The 14,893-nt window shown below is 44.4% G+C and overlaps 1 protein-coding gene across 1 annotated transcript in view; it reads left to right on the top strand.

Annotated features, from left to right (window-relative positions):
- Positions 1-7,919: 7,919 nt before the first annotated feature.
- The window catches only part of RERE (arginine-glutamic acid dipeptide repeats), a 312,871-nt gene continuing 305,897 nt past the window's right edge, over positions 7,920-14,893 (top strand). Inside the window, exon 1 of the mRNA XM_026659899.1 lies at positions 7,920-8,442. The gene's annotated coding sequence lies outside the window, so the exon portion shown is untranslated. The remainder of the gene's footprint in view (positions 8,443-14,893) is intronic.

The following is a 14,893-nucleotide window of genomic DNA, read 5'->3' as shown; positions in this document are numbered from 1 at the left end:
TTAATATAGCTATGGTCACATCCTGTGGCTATTGTCATTTTTAAAAAGTCTATTGAATTTTCTGAAATCCTTGAAAGTAAAAGTGATTGATGCACTAAAAATGTTGAGTGCTCGAGTCACATTTCTGATCTTTCCAATGCCTTCAATAAACCCAGCAAGTTTTTGTGCATATCTGTTTGTTTAGTATCTGCCACGTTTGGTATGTCAGGAAAATCTCCCAGTAAAGGATCTGCCCTATTCTGAAGAGATTGTAAAGGAAGCATTTGGCAGTCATTTCCTTTAGCTTGTGAGAATGAGCATGCTTTACATTATAATAGTTTAAACATACCGCAGGCTGTTGATAGAGGTATCATATTTTCCATTTGCAAAGTTCCTTTATATTTAAAATCTTGAGGAGAGATCAGGGTAGCTTTCATTGTTTGTTTAAAATTGCATTGATAAAAAAAGTTGAAAGAAATGCATTAGCCTCACTCCTCCCCTTCCTGCTTCTATTTTAATCAGAATTTCATACTCCCAAATGTTTCCTTTTTACTTAAGAAAAAAAAAAATCAACTAAAGCCAAGTTAGTGCTGACTTTGCTCATCCTTTGATTAAAAGCCAATATACGTTATTTAGGAAAACATTCCTTTACACTTTTTTCATTTTATCTTGAAAACTGTCTGTCCAGTTGTCTGTCTGTCTTGTTTTTAAAATGGCATCTTCTAAAATAAAAAGTACTTTTGTTCAAGAGAAGCTGTAGTTTAAAGCAGAAAGTTACTCAACAGGTTGGTGTCTTGCTTTATCTGTACCACAGACTCAGAAGCTCTTAATTTTTGTTTTCATGTTTTGCATTTACAGTGTGCCATTTGTTGCCCTGTCCCAGGGCAGGCATTTTCGGAAAAAGACTGTTTAACTTCTATATTTGCTGCTAAGTAGCAGGGGAAACAAACCAGAGGGAGAAATACTGTGTAAGTTAATTTCTTTGATTTGCAAACATGATCTTATTTGCTGAAATATCTATCTATCTAGCCTACTTTGTTTTGATTTCTTGCTGTGGAAGTTCCAGCTGGGGTTTCAAGTTGTCTTTTCTCACCACTTGCTTTCTAGCAACTTGGTTAGATTCCCCCAACTAAATTTATTACATTTAGCAGATACCTAAGTACATAAGGGACCTCATCTTAAACATCCTGCCGAGTCCCTGAGTTCCTCAGCTCATTCATCCATATGACCGTCTTTGTCATTTTAGCCACAACTCTTCACTGAGTGAGAGATCTCTCTTCCTAACTGTTTTGTCCTTTCAAAGTGCAATTGTCTTGGAACATATATCCAATCTGATCTCCAGTGAATTTTGCACTGTAAGTGGAAAATATATTTTAGAGTGTGCTCCCTTTTACTAGGACTTCTTAAGGCACCTTGAAGGGTTTGTTTCAAGCTTTAGATCGCTGGCAGAGGTGCATACCTCAGAATATTACCATGGAGAGATCACTGCACTTTGGAGGGTCATGGCTTGACTCTTGACCATGCAGAGAACTTGGTAGAAGAAATAATATTCTAGGATGTATTGTAGATGATTCAGGTGCCTCCCCCTGGTCCGGCAACATCCATGGTCCAGCATAGGGGCTGACTCCGTGGGTGCTCTGGGGCTGGAGCACCCCCGGGGAAAAATTAGTAGGTGTGGAGCATCCACCAGCGCCAAGCTCCCCCCTCTACCCCCTCCCCCTGCGCCTCTTGCGTGCTGGCGGCCCCGCGCTTACCAACTCCTCTTCCTCTCTCCCAGCACTTCTGGAGCGCCACGAACAGCTGACTCACAGCGTTCAAGCTCCGGGAGGGAGGGGGAGAACCTGGTGCCGGCATTGGAGCCTGTGGGCAGGGGGCCAGTGGCCAGGCCCCCGGGCGGTGTCGGGGTCCCTGGGCGGGGGGCCATGCAGGGCACAAAAGCCTGGGGGTGCTGTAGCACCCCTATTTCCCGTGCCTATGGAGACCCGTTGGCTCTCTGCATTGACCTCCTGTGGTTTGGCAAATTCTCTGGTTCGGCACCGGTCCTGAGGGTGCCGGACTAGGAGGTTCAACCTGTAGTATGTAAGAGACCTTGTCAGTATCCATAAGCTCTCTGGTGAAAGAACTTTGTCGTCTTCTCCTTCCTATGGCAATAATAGGAGTAAGTAAAATAATTACTTATTTATATAGAAGGAGATTTCAAAGACACTCAGATGGAATTCATGTACCAGACTGCCCTCAGAGTTCTTTGTACGCAGTCTGTACATTAGTAATTGTTTCATACTTCTCACGGGTCCTTAAGCCAAAGGTAATAGCACTTTGCCTGTTAGCTGACAGGTAAATACTGATACACGATCACTATTGCTATTGCAAAATGTTTTAAGTTGCATTTTTCCTCTCAGTCTTCCCGTTCTCTGAGTTAGGAGATGATGTAAAATCACATTCTGAACACTGCACACAGACATGATTTTCAAACACTCCATACATTCCATATTCAAACAGCAGGTGACAGTTATGGCAAGATGAGTACTTGGAATGTTTAGGAACAGAAAGGTCTAATTGGCTGAAAATGAGGTTAGGATTCACTTGCGGTTCTGGGATTTCTACCTGTCTGGTAAGGCCTCCTTTCTCAGAGTATCAAAGTGGTGTCAAAGTTTAACGGCTACTTTCAGGGTTTTTGTACTGGGTGTGCAAAAGTATAAGTACAAAACGAGAGGTATTTTTTCTCTATTCAAAAGCTGAAATTTAAAAAAAAGTCAGTTATTTTTAAACTGTAGGAATGCAAGATAGTGAGTGGTTTAACAGGTGGTCTCTTCCCCACATAATTAAGAGTGCTTTTAAAAAAATGAAATTGTGGAGGCTCATAATCCATAATGAACACAGGTGCCATCTGGGAATTCTAAGGAGGTAGAAAAATGGCTTATCTAAAAATTGGCTGCTGTGCACTAAATTAAAAAAAAAAAGGTATTTTAGTGTCCTGGTTTAGGAACTGCCTCTGCCGTACAAGCAGTCCTATTAGAGATCTAGCCAAAACACCCTTCCATCTTGTATCAGAGATGGGACTCTGATCATGTTTTAGCATCTCCCAAATTGTGCTATGGCCTAGGACAAGACCGCTGATGATACTGTTGAAACTAGGTTCCCCATAGGTATTATTTACAGTGTAAACAAGATCATAGCATATATGGATGCAGCATGCTGTGGCTCAGTCTACACTAGTGGATCGTGCTCTTCCCCCCCTCCCCTCACATACACACCTTGTCCTCTTTACCACCCCTGGCACAGCTCCACTGGCAGCATTACTAGTTTAGACACGATTCTTGGTAACTTCCCGGCATTTCAGGTTCTGTAAACTTGCTCAATATATAGACAGCAATACCTAGCTCTTAACAAGACCTGTGAAACCATCTACTCCCAGCCCTCTTTATACTAAGATCCATTACTGACAACTGGTGAAGAAGGTAGGTCACTTCTGGCTCACAAAAACAGGATTGAAAAGTTTGCTTCCTACAGTAAACAGTGCCAGACTTTTCAACACCCATTGCAAAACGCATGCTGATGTAGTGAGGTGTCTAGTGCACTTTTTATGGTTTGGATCTGTTGGCACTAATAGCCAAGCCATTTCCATCTCTGGATGAGGTCACAAAAGTCTGCAGTTAACTGCTGTAATGAGTATTTTTTTGTCTTGTAATATTTCAGCCTTAGGCTAGCTGTATATTGGGCTTATTTTTAACCATAGAATTCCAATTGTTGTTCTTACCATTGGGGATGTACCAAGTATTAGTACGGGTGAGAATTACCCCCCCCTCCCCCCCCCAAAGGGGGAAATGACCTGCAACAATACTGGTGCAGTACCAGCAGTGGTGTGAACAATGGAAAAACCCTGGCAAGAGAGCCTGGTGTAGATAAAGTCCTGGAAAAAGCTACGTTAGTTAAATCAATTTTCAAAAATAGGTTCAGCTTAACATGGACTTACTGTGTTATGCTTGTTGCCTATATGAGCCAGGCAAAAGAACGTTAAACCTTCTTTTAGAAGACAGTCAAGATCAAGTTATTCTTGAAAATGGGCTTAACACACTTTGCTTGTTACAGTTCACACTAACCAGACAGTGTGTGGAACCCGTTTTTAAAAGCAAAAACTGGACTGTGTAGGTGTAGAGTGCTTTTAAATGTTATATGGCAAACCTTTTAGTTTTTATGTTTAAAAACGCATTATTAAAATTTTCTTATGTGGTCTATATGATCAAATCAAGTATTTTCACGATTAGATTGCCTGCCAAAGCATAAACAGCTTCTTTGGAGCAGTTTGCCTGGTGGGTGGGTGAAATATTTATGCATACCTGATGATGGCTAAATCTCTCAGAAGGAATTTTGAAAGCAGTTGTACTATAGATCTTGTGGCCTTGGGGTATATCTGTATTTCATGTTTTTCAAATTTTGTAAAGCTCTCACAAGAGGTTATGAATTATTTGTGTCCTATGAGGTGTGTCTAGAAAGCAGCACCTTTATAGCCCTTTAAAAAATACACTTTATGTCACTCTGCCCTGTTAAGTGCTTGATCTTTCACAAGCTGAAGCACATAGGTGCCATATACAATGTTCGTGTCCACAGAAACCAGCAAAAGTTGGGAAATTGGAAGGTAAGGCTGACTTTTCAGTTAATTCAAGCAGTGTGAGAGACACGCACAGAAGACAACACTTACACAATAGCAGGAGTTAATGACAGGGTGTCAAAGCCTTATCTTTGAATTTCCTAGCTTTTGTTGGCTTGTGTCACAACCGTAATGTTACTTAAACTAGGTATTCTATTTAATTATAATGCTTATAATAAAGTCAGATGTCGGCTCACTTGGCTGCATGCTTAGGCCTGTAGAATGCCGAGTGCTTTGCTTGTAACTGCATCCGTTGTCTCCTTTCATTATCTGTTAATGGTACTCAACATGACAGGGTTGTTTTGATAAATGGAGACTCCTGTGAAATCCGGGCTGGATTTTGTATGGATTGGAGTTGTCTTCCTTTTGCACAACACTGGGAAATTATGCAAACTGGACCAAAGATAGCAATTGGGAAATAATCTATTGTGTGAATCATAGAAACTACAGTCTGAAAAGATCTATTCGGTCATCTAGTTCATCTCCTCCAGGCCAGTGCAGGATTATTGCCCACAGGATATTTTCTAGTGATTTTGTCTAATGTATGAGTGTGATGTTTGAGGGGAAAAACAAACAAACAGATTACAGCGAGCTGTTCTTGTGTATATTCTTTTAAAATTCCTGTTTCCCATTTGCAGATCTCCTACCTTGAATTTTTACACTGTGTAGTTTGAAAAGCAATCTCTTGACTGGTTTAATATATTGTTCCCCCGCCAACTGCGAGAACTAGATTGAATAAAAGCCTTTGGCCTTTATTAGAGTGTGTGTTTGGGGGAATATGAAGAAGAGAGGCAGCACCTACTACAAAATAGTGTTTGGGTTGTTATAAGTTTAATTCTCAGATCAATTTTTCACAAATGAAACAATTGCCATGAAGGTAAGTGCTCTGATCACTGTACGTGATCCTTCGCAAGCAGTTCCATTTGTCCATCTGTAAAATGGAGATAATGCTTCCCTCACTCACAGGGATGTAATGAGCATTGGTCAGTTAGTTTGTGAAACTTGTTAATACTTGGAACATAGTTAACTCCTGTCAGCCAAAGATATCTGATGTACAAATGGAAATTACTAGATCCATTTTATAGATGGGGTAACTGAGGCACGGTGAGGTTAAGACTTGTTCCAAGATCCCACAGTAAATCTGGCTGAGTCAGGAATACAACCCAATTGTCCTATCTTGCTCTTCTCACTGGACCATGTTATTACTGTTTTGTTTGGCATCTTTCATGAAAACTGATTCCAAAATGCCTTAAAAGATTTTCAAAGGTGCCTAAGTGATCGGAATTCCTGCACCTAAATCACATAGGTGCCTTTGAAAATCCAGCTAAATGGGACATATTTCATGTAAATGGAACTTAGCGTTAGCTTACTGCAAGAAAACTCTTTTGGATGTCATTTGAAAGCAAACATTTTCTTAAGTGGGCACTGGAGAAATAAGCTACTTCCCATGGTTTGCCATGTATCCGGCCATACTTGATCAGAAAATTGAAGTGAGAATGAATGCAGTGTGGTTGCTTTGTACTTGTGGATTGATTTCAGCTCTGATGGGTGTGGAGTTATCACAAAGCCACTTGGTTATGAAGTTTATTTTCAAGCAGCACATTTCCCCCTAGGATGGGCTCCTGTTGAGAAGCTAATGTACAATGGATCTTGCAACAGAGCCAACCTTGCACTACACGCCACCTTCAATTTGTATTGATCACAGCAGCCTTTCAGGGTGGCAAGGGTGTTATACTTCATCAGCTATTTGTGCATTAGCTGTGTTGGTGGTTTAGGAAGCTATTTCCAGCAAGGACAGAATTTAAAATTATAAGGTTGTACATTTTTATCTTGAGAAAGACTTGGACCCTACAGTGATGAACACCATATAAATGCCTATGGAAAAAATACAAATCAGAACACAATGTACAATATCTGGGGGAAAAACAAGGCCGGGGACAATACTTGACATTCATGGGGACTTGATATAGAAAAAAGGAATCATGAACTTTGGTTTGACATCTATTTTTTTTTTTTTTTTTTTTTTTTGGTGTGTGGGGGTTTTAAAGCAGTACTGAGGTGTATGCGTCAGTCATTTAGTTAAAGATAAAACATCATTACTATATAGCTAAGCCCTTTATTTATTTGACAGAAAAGATGTTGTGTATTGCCACCATTCATGGACTGCATAAACAACTTTTTTTTGGTAGTGGTACATTTTATTCTGAACTAGAGATCTAAAGGGCTGTGCTCCAAAATGAAGTTGGTCATTTTAGGCAGCTGCGAGATTTTATTATCGCATTAAGCGGGAGTGGGGGGTGATACTTGAAGCTGGCAGCTAAGTATCACGTTGTTTAAAGCTGCATGGTAGGAGTGTGTATTTATTTCTTCATTATTAGATTAATTTCAATCAAATCAAATTTAAAAGGTGCCTTGCTTAGCAGATGTAGCTTTAGTCTCTTATGAAAAAGGGGAGTGGGGGTTGGAGAGGATTTTAACAAAATGGCTTACTGGTTGAATAAACTACAACAAAATCCTTGTATAGAAATGTCTCTAATGTGACACCAGAGAGGCGTCTCTCTCTTATCCATCATTGGAACAAATGCTCTGTGTGTGCTTCCCTCCACCCCTCTATTTTTTTATCTGCATTTTTTCCCACCCCCTGTGTTTTGATCTGCATTTGTAGATGTAAGGAGGTTTGTTTCATTAATATTCCTGGCTGCAGCTCTAGGATGTGAGCCGCTGATCACTCCCGGGGATGCTTTGCCTCTTTAATATCTTGCTTGCAGATGCATTTTCTAGCTGACCACGCTATTAAAGAGCTGCCATCAATCACACAGCTCGGTTCCGGCTGGGCTGAGTGGGGAGGAGGGAAAGGATAGGCAACAGCATCAGCCAGAAGGAGAGTGGAGGTGCGTGCGTGCGCGCGTATATGGCCAAAGATGTATAGAGAGCAGCACAAGTAGCATGGAGAACTGAGTCGTGTGTGTGTGTGTGTGAGAGGCAGGCGGAGAGTGTGGCCAGGAGGAGGACAGGCACCACCACCAAAGACAGAACAGAGAGCTGAATCTGTGTATTGAAGTGTTAAGCATCAAACACTGCCTGAGACTGGAATGTGTGTGTGTTCAGCCTGTTTCGTGGTGTAATTTGCACTGGAGGGATAAGCAGCAGAGCCTGCCTGTGCCTGTGCATGGCCAGAGCTGCTGCTGCCGGACTCCGCTCCGGGTTTTCCTCTCCACCGCCTGTTGTCTTTTGGAGGCTGTGCTTCTGTCTCTTTTTTTCCTCCTCCTGGTGTCTGGGTAAAAGAAAAGAGACTGGGTCACAGAGGCATGTGGAAGTGTCTGCAGCCGAACAGCTGAGGACTCGGAGCCTGCGAGAGGGGGAGCAGCAGTACAGTGTGCATGTGCTGAGGGGGAGCCAACTGCAGCAAGCCAGGGGGCTTCTGGCCGTGCACCCAGGGCGGGCAGGCAGGCTCCAACTCGGGCAATGCTGCTCTCTCCTCCGCCTGGCCCAGCTACTCTGCTGTAAAGAAGAGGGGGCCTCCTTTTGTTCACCAAGTGCATTTCTCCTCTTCTCCCCCCCCCCCCCGCCTTCCTCCTTTCCCTCCCTATCCTTCCCCCTTTCCTACCTGCCTTCCTTCCCTCCCTCTTCTCCTCCATGGGCCTTGCATGGTCCTGCATGTTGTTGGACACCGCAGCAGCCCCCTTCCTGCAGGCTCCGGAGAAGAAACACAAAGTCCGCAGGGGTCAGTCTGTAGCCGCTGCTAGGATTGCAGACAAGTTGTGTTTGTCCGGCTCCTCCAGGAACTGCAAAGCTTAAAGCCCAAGGCTGGCTGGGTGAGTGTGCAGCGCAAAGGAGGCGGGGGGGGGGGGGGAAATGGGCTGTCGTGTGTGGCTGCTGAGATGGACAGGAACCTTGCACCCTGTCCTGGCTGAAGTCCTTGGATGCTAGGGCTGCAGCTTTTGACTCCTGAAAGTGGGCTATAGTTGAAGCAAGTCAGATCTGCTGCAGGTCATGCTACGGGTGTGAGTCCAGAGAGTGGGTTTACACACTGGATTATTTATTGCTTAACTCTGTAACTATAGTTAACGGTACATGAAAGGCACTACACCAAATGAAGTTCTGTTCAGAGGAGAATGTTGAGATGGTCACCCTACTAGTCTTAAAATAGAATAATGATGATAATAAACCACTCACTGTACAACAAAAAACATCTGGATAGAGAAACTCTTGACTTTATTCATTTATTTTTCCCCTCCCGGATATTCCAGATTTTCAAGGAAAGTTGGATCAACGCGGTATGTGATGTGATAGCTTTTACTGGCCCAGAATGCAAGCTCAGAGTGTTTTAAGGCCACAGGTTTCTCTTTCTCAGGTGAATGTTTTGCTTTGTATGTTTTTAATCTAACAAAGTTAGCTAAACAGAGCAAACATTTTGAGTCTAAACTATTTTATGCAAGTGAGGTGAAGAATGAAGTTTCCTTGCTTGGTTGAAAATCCACTTCCATTCCACTTGCTAAGGTGCAGGAGTGTCTTGGAATGCCTTTTAAATTTTAATTGGTACAGTGGTTGGTGTAAGGTTCTTTTATAATGTTTGCTCAAACGCTGTTCTTAGATGAAGTGACAGGGAGACCTGCTTGACCACTTTCTGTTTCTTGAGAAAGAAACCAGCTCTACTTGGTTTTACAATCCGTTTTTAAGCCTTTCTTGAGTACATGTGGCATTACACTGCATGGGGTATTGTGTGACTGGATGGCTTCCTTTCAGCCATATGGGGTTCTTTTTTAATTGTATGTGAATGAAAATGGCAGTTGACAAGGAGACTAATTTTTAATTTAAAATTAGTCAGATTTTTTAAGACTTGTAAAATATGTAAAAGTTGAGAACAGAAATGTGACCCTTAATTCCTGGAGTCTAAATTTAAATATTCTACATTCTAGCAAAGGATTCCTTCTGGGAACTCAAAATTAAAGTAAATAGGATTTAAAACCCTACAGACAGGGCAACGTTATTTCAATGTAAAGCCATTGATCTGTGGGCAATTAGTTCCAGACTTGCAGCGCAATCTGCATTTTTGTCAGATTTTTGTTCTTAAAGGCACATGTTTGAATAGCTATATTGCCTAGTAAAATAGCACAAGGCAGACATTTTAGATGCTTTACAGCAAGTTGAAGAATTGTGTGGGAGCAACATTTAAAAGCTTTTTTGTTTTTTTCCAACCCTGTAATTTAGTAGTGTTTAAACTATGTTATAAAGATCTCTGGGAGCAGTGAAAGGTGGTTTTGAGTCCAGCACACTCAAGTGCTTATTGTACTCTGGCAGGCTGGGTGCTTGGCAGCCAGTTTTTGAAATGTTATTTGATCTGGCTGCATGATAGAATTGACTAGGATTACACCATTTTTTTCCCCCTGTGGCTGTTGAAAGTGATGCATCAGCGAGTGCTGTTCAATAGCATATTTTAAGACTTAAACTGCATGTATTCACTTTAAGCAGTTTCCAGTGAAAGGCAGTTTAGAATTTCTCTTGTCTTGTGGTTAGGATTTATGAATTGAGGCAAGGGCTGACGTAATCTATCCCACTTCCTTTGTGTGTTTTTTATAGTAGATAGTGTTTTTTTTGTTTTACTTTAAATAGCTGTGACTGTTTCTCAAATACTTGCATATCTTCTTTATGCTGTTGGCTTTAGTATAACTAGTCAACTTGTTCTTAAATTATCCATCTTTAAAGATATTGTTCTTTCAACTTTCACTGAAGTTCAGTAAATAGCTTGTATATTATGTAGACTCGTTTTTTATTTTAATTAGTGTAACTGTGTACAGCTGTTATGTCAGAATGCATTGACTTCCTTCTGCAGTGTAGAGTATCATACACTAGAGGTTGTAAAGAATTGCTTGGTGGATCCTCTAACCCCTTCCTTGCTCATTTTTATTCATGTGATGGGACAAGACAGCCTTTTGTTTCATAGTATCAGTAGCTAATAGCTCATTTGTGAGAGACCTTTTGTTTTGGTTTGGGGTGGCGGGGGAGGAAAGAAAACAAGAAGCCAGGTATTAATAGACTTCTCATAAACCTGCCTGTTTTGGGGTCAAAGGGTTATGCTAGCTATTGTGTTGCTTAAGAGTATCAAGAAGGAACTATCTATTTTTGTAATGTCACAGAAGGTCAGTGGTTTTGTACTGTGGATGAATTACTACTGAGGCAAATATTCTACACTGTTAAAGAATCCTTTCAAGCCATATCTGTATAAAGATGGAGAATGCACTATCCTTAAACTGTAGAGGCTGTATGCAGTTTGGATTAAAAGGGCCAAGTCCTCAACTGGTGTAAATTGTCACAGCTCCATGAACCCAATAGGGTTACCTTAGGCCTGGTCTACACTACGAGTTTAGGTCGACTTTAGCAGCGTTAAATCGACTTAAGCCTGGACACGTTTACACTACGAAGCCCTTTCTGTCGACTTAAAGGGCCCTTTAAACCGGTTTCCTAACACCACCTCGACAAGGGGATTAGCGATAAAATCGACCTTAGGGGGTCGGAATTGGGCTAGTGTGGACGGAATTCGACATTACTGGCCTCCGGGAGCTATCCCACAGTGCTTCATTGTGACCGCTCTGGACAGCACTCTCATCTCAGATGCACTGGCCAGGTAGACAGGAAAAGCCCCGCGAACGTTTGAATTTCATTTCCTGTTTGCTCAGCGTGGAGAGCACAGGTGACCATGCAGAGCCCATCAGCACAGGTAACCGTGATGGAGTCCCAGTCCCAGTCCCAGGATCGCAGAAGAGCTCCAGCCTGGACCGAACGGGAGGTACAGGATCTGATCGCCATCTGGGGAGATGAAGCAGTGCTCGCCGAACTCCGAAACAGTAAAAGAAACGGCAAAACATTAGAAAAGATCTCCAAGGCCATGAAGGACAGAGGCCATAACAGGGACGCGCGGCAGTGCCGCGTGAAAATTAAGGAGCTAAGGCAAGCCTACCACAAAGTCAGAGACGCAAACGGAAGGTCCGGGGCAGAGCCGCAAACATGCCGCTACTACGCGGAGCTGCATGCCATTCTAGGGGGTGCAGCCACCACTAGCCCAAGCGTGTTCTATGAGTCCCTCTCTGCAAACGGGGAAGCGGGTTCGGCGGACGAGGAAGATGAGGATGGAGAGAACATAGATAGCTCACAGCAGCAAGGAAGCGGAGAAACCAGTTACCCCAACAGCCAGGATATGTTTGTCACCCTGGACCTGGAAACAGTAACCCCCGAACTGACCCAAGACCCTGAGGGCACACAGGGGACCTCTGGTGAGTGTACCTTTGTAAATATTACACATGGCTTAAAAACAAGCGTGTTTAATGATTAATGATTAATTTGCCCTGGCAATCGCGGCCAGTACAGCTACTGGAAAAGTCTGTTAACGTGTATGGGGATGGAGCGGAAATCCTCCAGGGACATCTCTAGAAAGCTCTCCTTCATGTAATCCCAAAGCCTTTGCAAAAGGTTTCTGGGGAGGGCTGCCTTATCCCGTCCGCCATGGTAGGACACTTTACCACGCCAGGCCAGTAGCACGTAGTCTGGAATCATTGCATAACAAAGCATGGCAGCGTATGGTCCCGGTGTTTGCTGGCATGCAGACAACATCCATTCCTTATCACTCTTTGTTATCCTCAGGAGAGTGATATCATTCACGGTCACCTGGTTAAAATGGGGCAATTTTATTAAGGGGACATTCAGAGGTGCCCCTTCCTGGTCTGCTGAACAGAAATATTCCCCGCTGTTAACCACGCGGTGGGGGGGAGGGTTGAAGTGACCATCCCAGAGAATTGGGTGTGAGGGGGAGGGGAGTTAGTTGGGTTTGTGCTGCATGTTAAACCTGAAATCGCAGCCCCTCCTTTTACATTGCAAACCCATTTTAAATGGCACGGGTGCTTGGTATGGGAAATGAGGGCAGAACTGTTTGAAACCATCCCCACATGTTAAGAAGGTTAAAAAAGCCCAAAGACTATATGTCTTACCATGGCTGCCTGCAAGCTGAAATCTGTGTCCTGGCACTGCGTGAGTGATCTCTCACACCAAACCAGGAGACTCTCAATATAAGAGGAAAAATGCGACCTTGTAACGAAAGCACATGTGCTGTGTGATGTTGTGAACAGCAAAATCTAACGTGAAAGAGTCTACCCATTGTTCTCTAAAATGTATCTTTTTTAACAACCTCTCCCTTCTCCACCAGCTGCAAATCTTACTCCTTCGCAGAGGCTAGTGAATATTCGAAGAAGGAAGCGAAGGACGCGTGACGAAATGTTTACTGAACTTCAGACTGCCTCCCACGCTGACAGAGCACAGCTGAATGCGTGGAGGCAGTCAATGACTGATTTTAAAAAAGCCCAATATGAGCGAGAGGAGAGGTGGCGTGCTGAAGAGGAGAAGTTGCGTGCTGAAACGCGGGCTGAAGAGGAGAGGTGGCGTCAACTTGTAATCAGAAAGCAAGAGTCGATGCTCCGGCTGCTGGAGCATCAAAGTGATATGCTCCTGCGTATGGTTGAGCTGCAGGAAAGGCAGCAGGAGCAGAGACCGCCGCTACAGCCCCTCTGTAACCAGCAGCCATCCTCCCCAAGTCCCATTGCCTCCTCACCCAGACGCCCAAGAACACGGTGGGGGGGCCTTCGGCCACCCACTCACTCCACCCTAGATGATTTCCATAGCAATAAGTTTTAAAGTTTTAAATTGGAGTGTGTCCTTTTCCTTCCCTCCTCCCCCACCCATCCCGGGCTACCTTTCCAATTATCCCCCTAGTTGTGTGCTGAATTAATAAAGAATGCATGAATGTGAAGCAACAATGACTTTATTGCCTCTGCAAGTGGTGCTCGAAGGGGGGAGGGTAGTAGGGGAGGGTGGGGTGGTTGGTTTGCAGGGAAGTAGAGTTAACAGGGTGGTGGGGGAGGGGCAGAGGGTTCATCAAGGAGCAACAAACAGAAGTTTCACTCCGTAGCCTGGCCAGTCACAAAACTGGTTTTCAACGCTTCTCTGATGCGCACCGCGCCCTGCTGTGCTCCTCTAACCGCCCTGGTGTCTGGCTGCGCGTAATCAGCGGCCAGGCGATTTGCCTCAACCTCCCACCCCGCCATAAATGTCTCCCCCTTACTTTCACATATATTGTGGAGCGCACAGCAAGTAGCAATAACAATGGGGAGATTCTTTTCGTTAAGGTCTGAGCGAGTCAGTAAGCTGCGCCAGCGCGCTTTTAAACGGCCAAATGCACATTCCACCACCATTCGGCACTTGCTCAGCCTGTAGTTGAACAGGTCCTGACTGCTGTCCAGGCTGCCTGTGTATGGCTTCATGAGCCATGGCATTAAGGGGTAGGCTGGGTCCCCAAGGATCACGATAGGCATTTCAACATCCCCAACTGTTATTTTCTGGTCTGGGAAGAAAGTCCCTTCCTCCAGCTTTCGAAACAGAAGAGACTGCCTGAAGACGCGAGCATCATGTACTCTTCCCGGCCAGCCCACGTTGATGTCGGTGAAACGTCCCTTGTGATCCACCAGGGCTTGCAGCAGCATTGAAAAGTACCCCTTGCGGTTTATGTAGTCGGTGGCTTGGTGCGCCGGTGCCAAGATAGGGATATGGGTTCCGTCTATCGCCCCACCACAGTTTGGGAATCCCATTGCAGCAAAGCCATCCACTATGGTCTGCACGTTTCCCAGAGTCACTACCCTTGATATCACCAGGTCTCTCATTGCCCTGGCAACTTGGATCACAGCAGCCCCCACAGTAGATTTGCCCACTCCAAATTGATTCCCGACTGACCGGTAGCTGTCTGGCGTTGCAAGCTTCCACAGGGCTATCGCCACTCGCTTCTCCACTGTGAGGGCTGCTCTCATCCTGGTATTCTGGCGCTTCAGGGCAGGGGAAAGCAAGTCACAAAGTTCCATGAAAGTGCCCTTACGCATGCGAAAGTTTCGCAGCCACTGGGCATCGTCCCAGACCTGCAACACGATGCGGTCCCACCACTCTGTGCTTGTTTCCCGGGCCCAGAATCGGCGGTCCACGGCATGAACCTGCCCCAGTAACACCAAGATTTCCACATTGCTGGGGCCTGTGCCTTGTGAGAGGTCCATGTCAATTTCCTCATCACTATCGTCGCCGCGCTGCAATCGCCTCCTCCTCAGCTGGTCCTGGTTTGGCTTTGGCATGTCCAGGAGGCTCTGCATGTTTTCCAGGACAATGCGCGTGGTGTTCATAGTGCTCAGAATTGCCGCGGTGATCTGAGCGGGCTCCATGATCCCAGTGCTGGCTATG

The sequence above is a fragment of the Terrapene carolina genome, unplaced genomic scaffold (genome assembly GCF_002925995.2).
Source record: "Terrapene carolina triunguis isolate 2854851 unplaced genomic scaffold, T_m_triunguis-2.0 Scaffold714, whole genome shotgun sequence".
In the NCBI taxonomy this organism is placed as follows: Eukaryota; Metazoa; Chordata; order Testudines; family Emydidae; genus Terrapene; species Terrapene triunguis.
The sequence above is the reverse complement of the archived record's forward strand: the minus strand, read 5'-3'. Positions and strand labels throughout refer to the sequence as shown.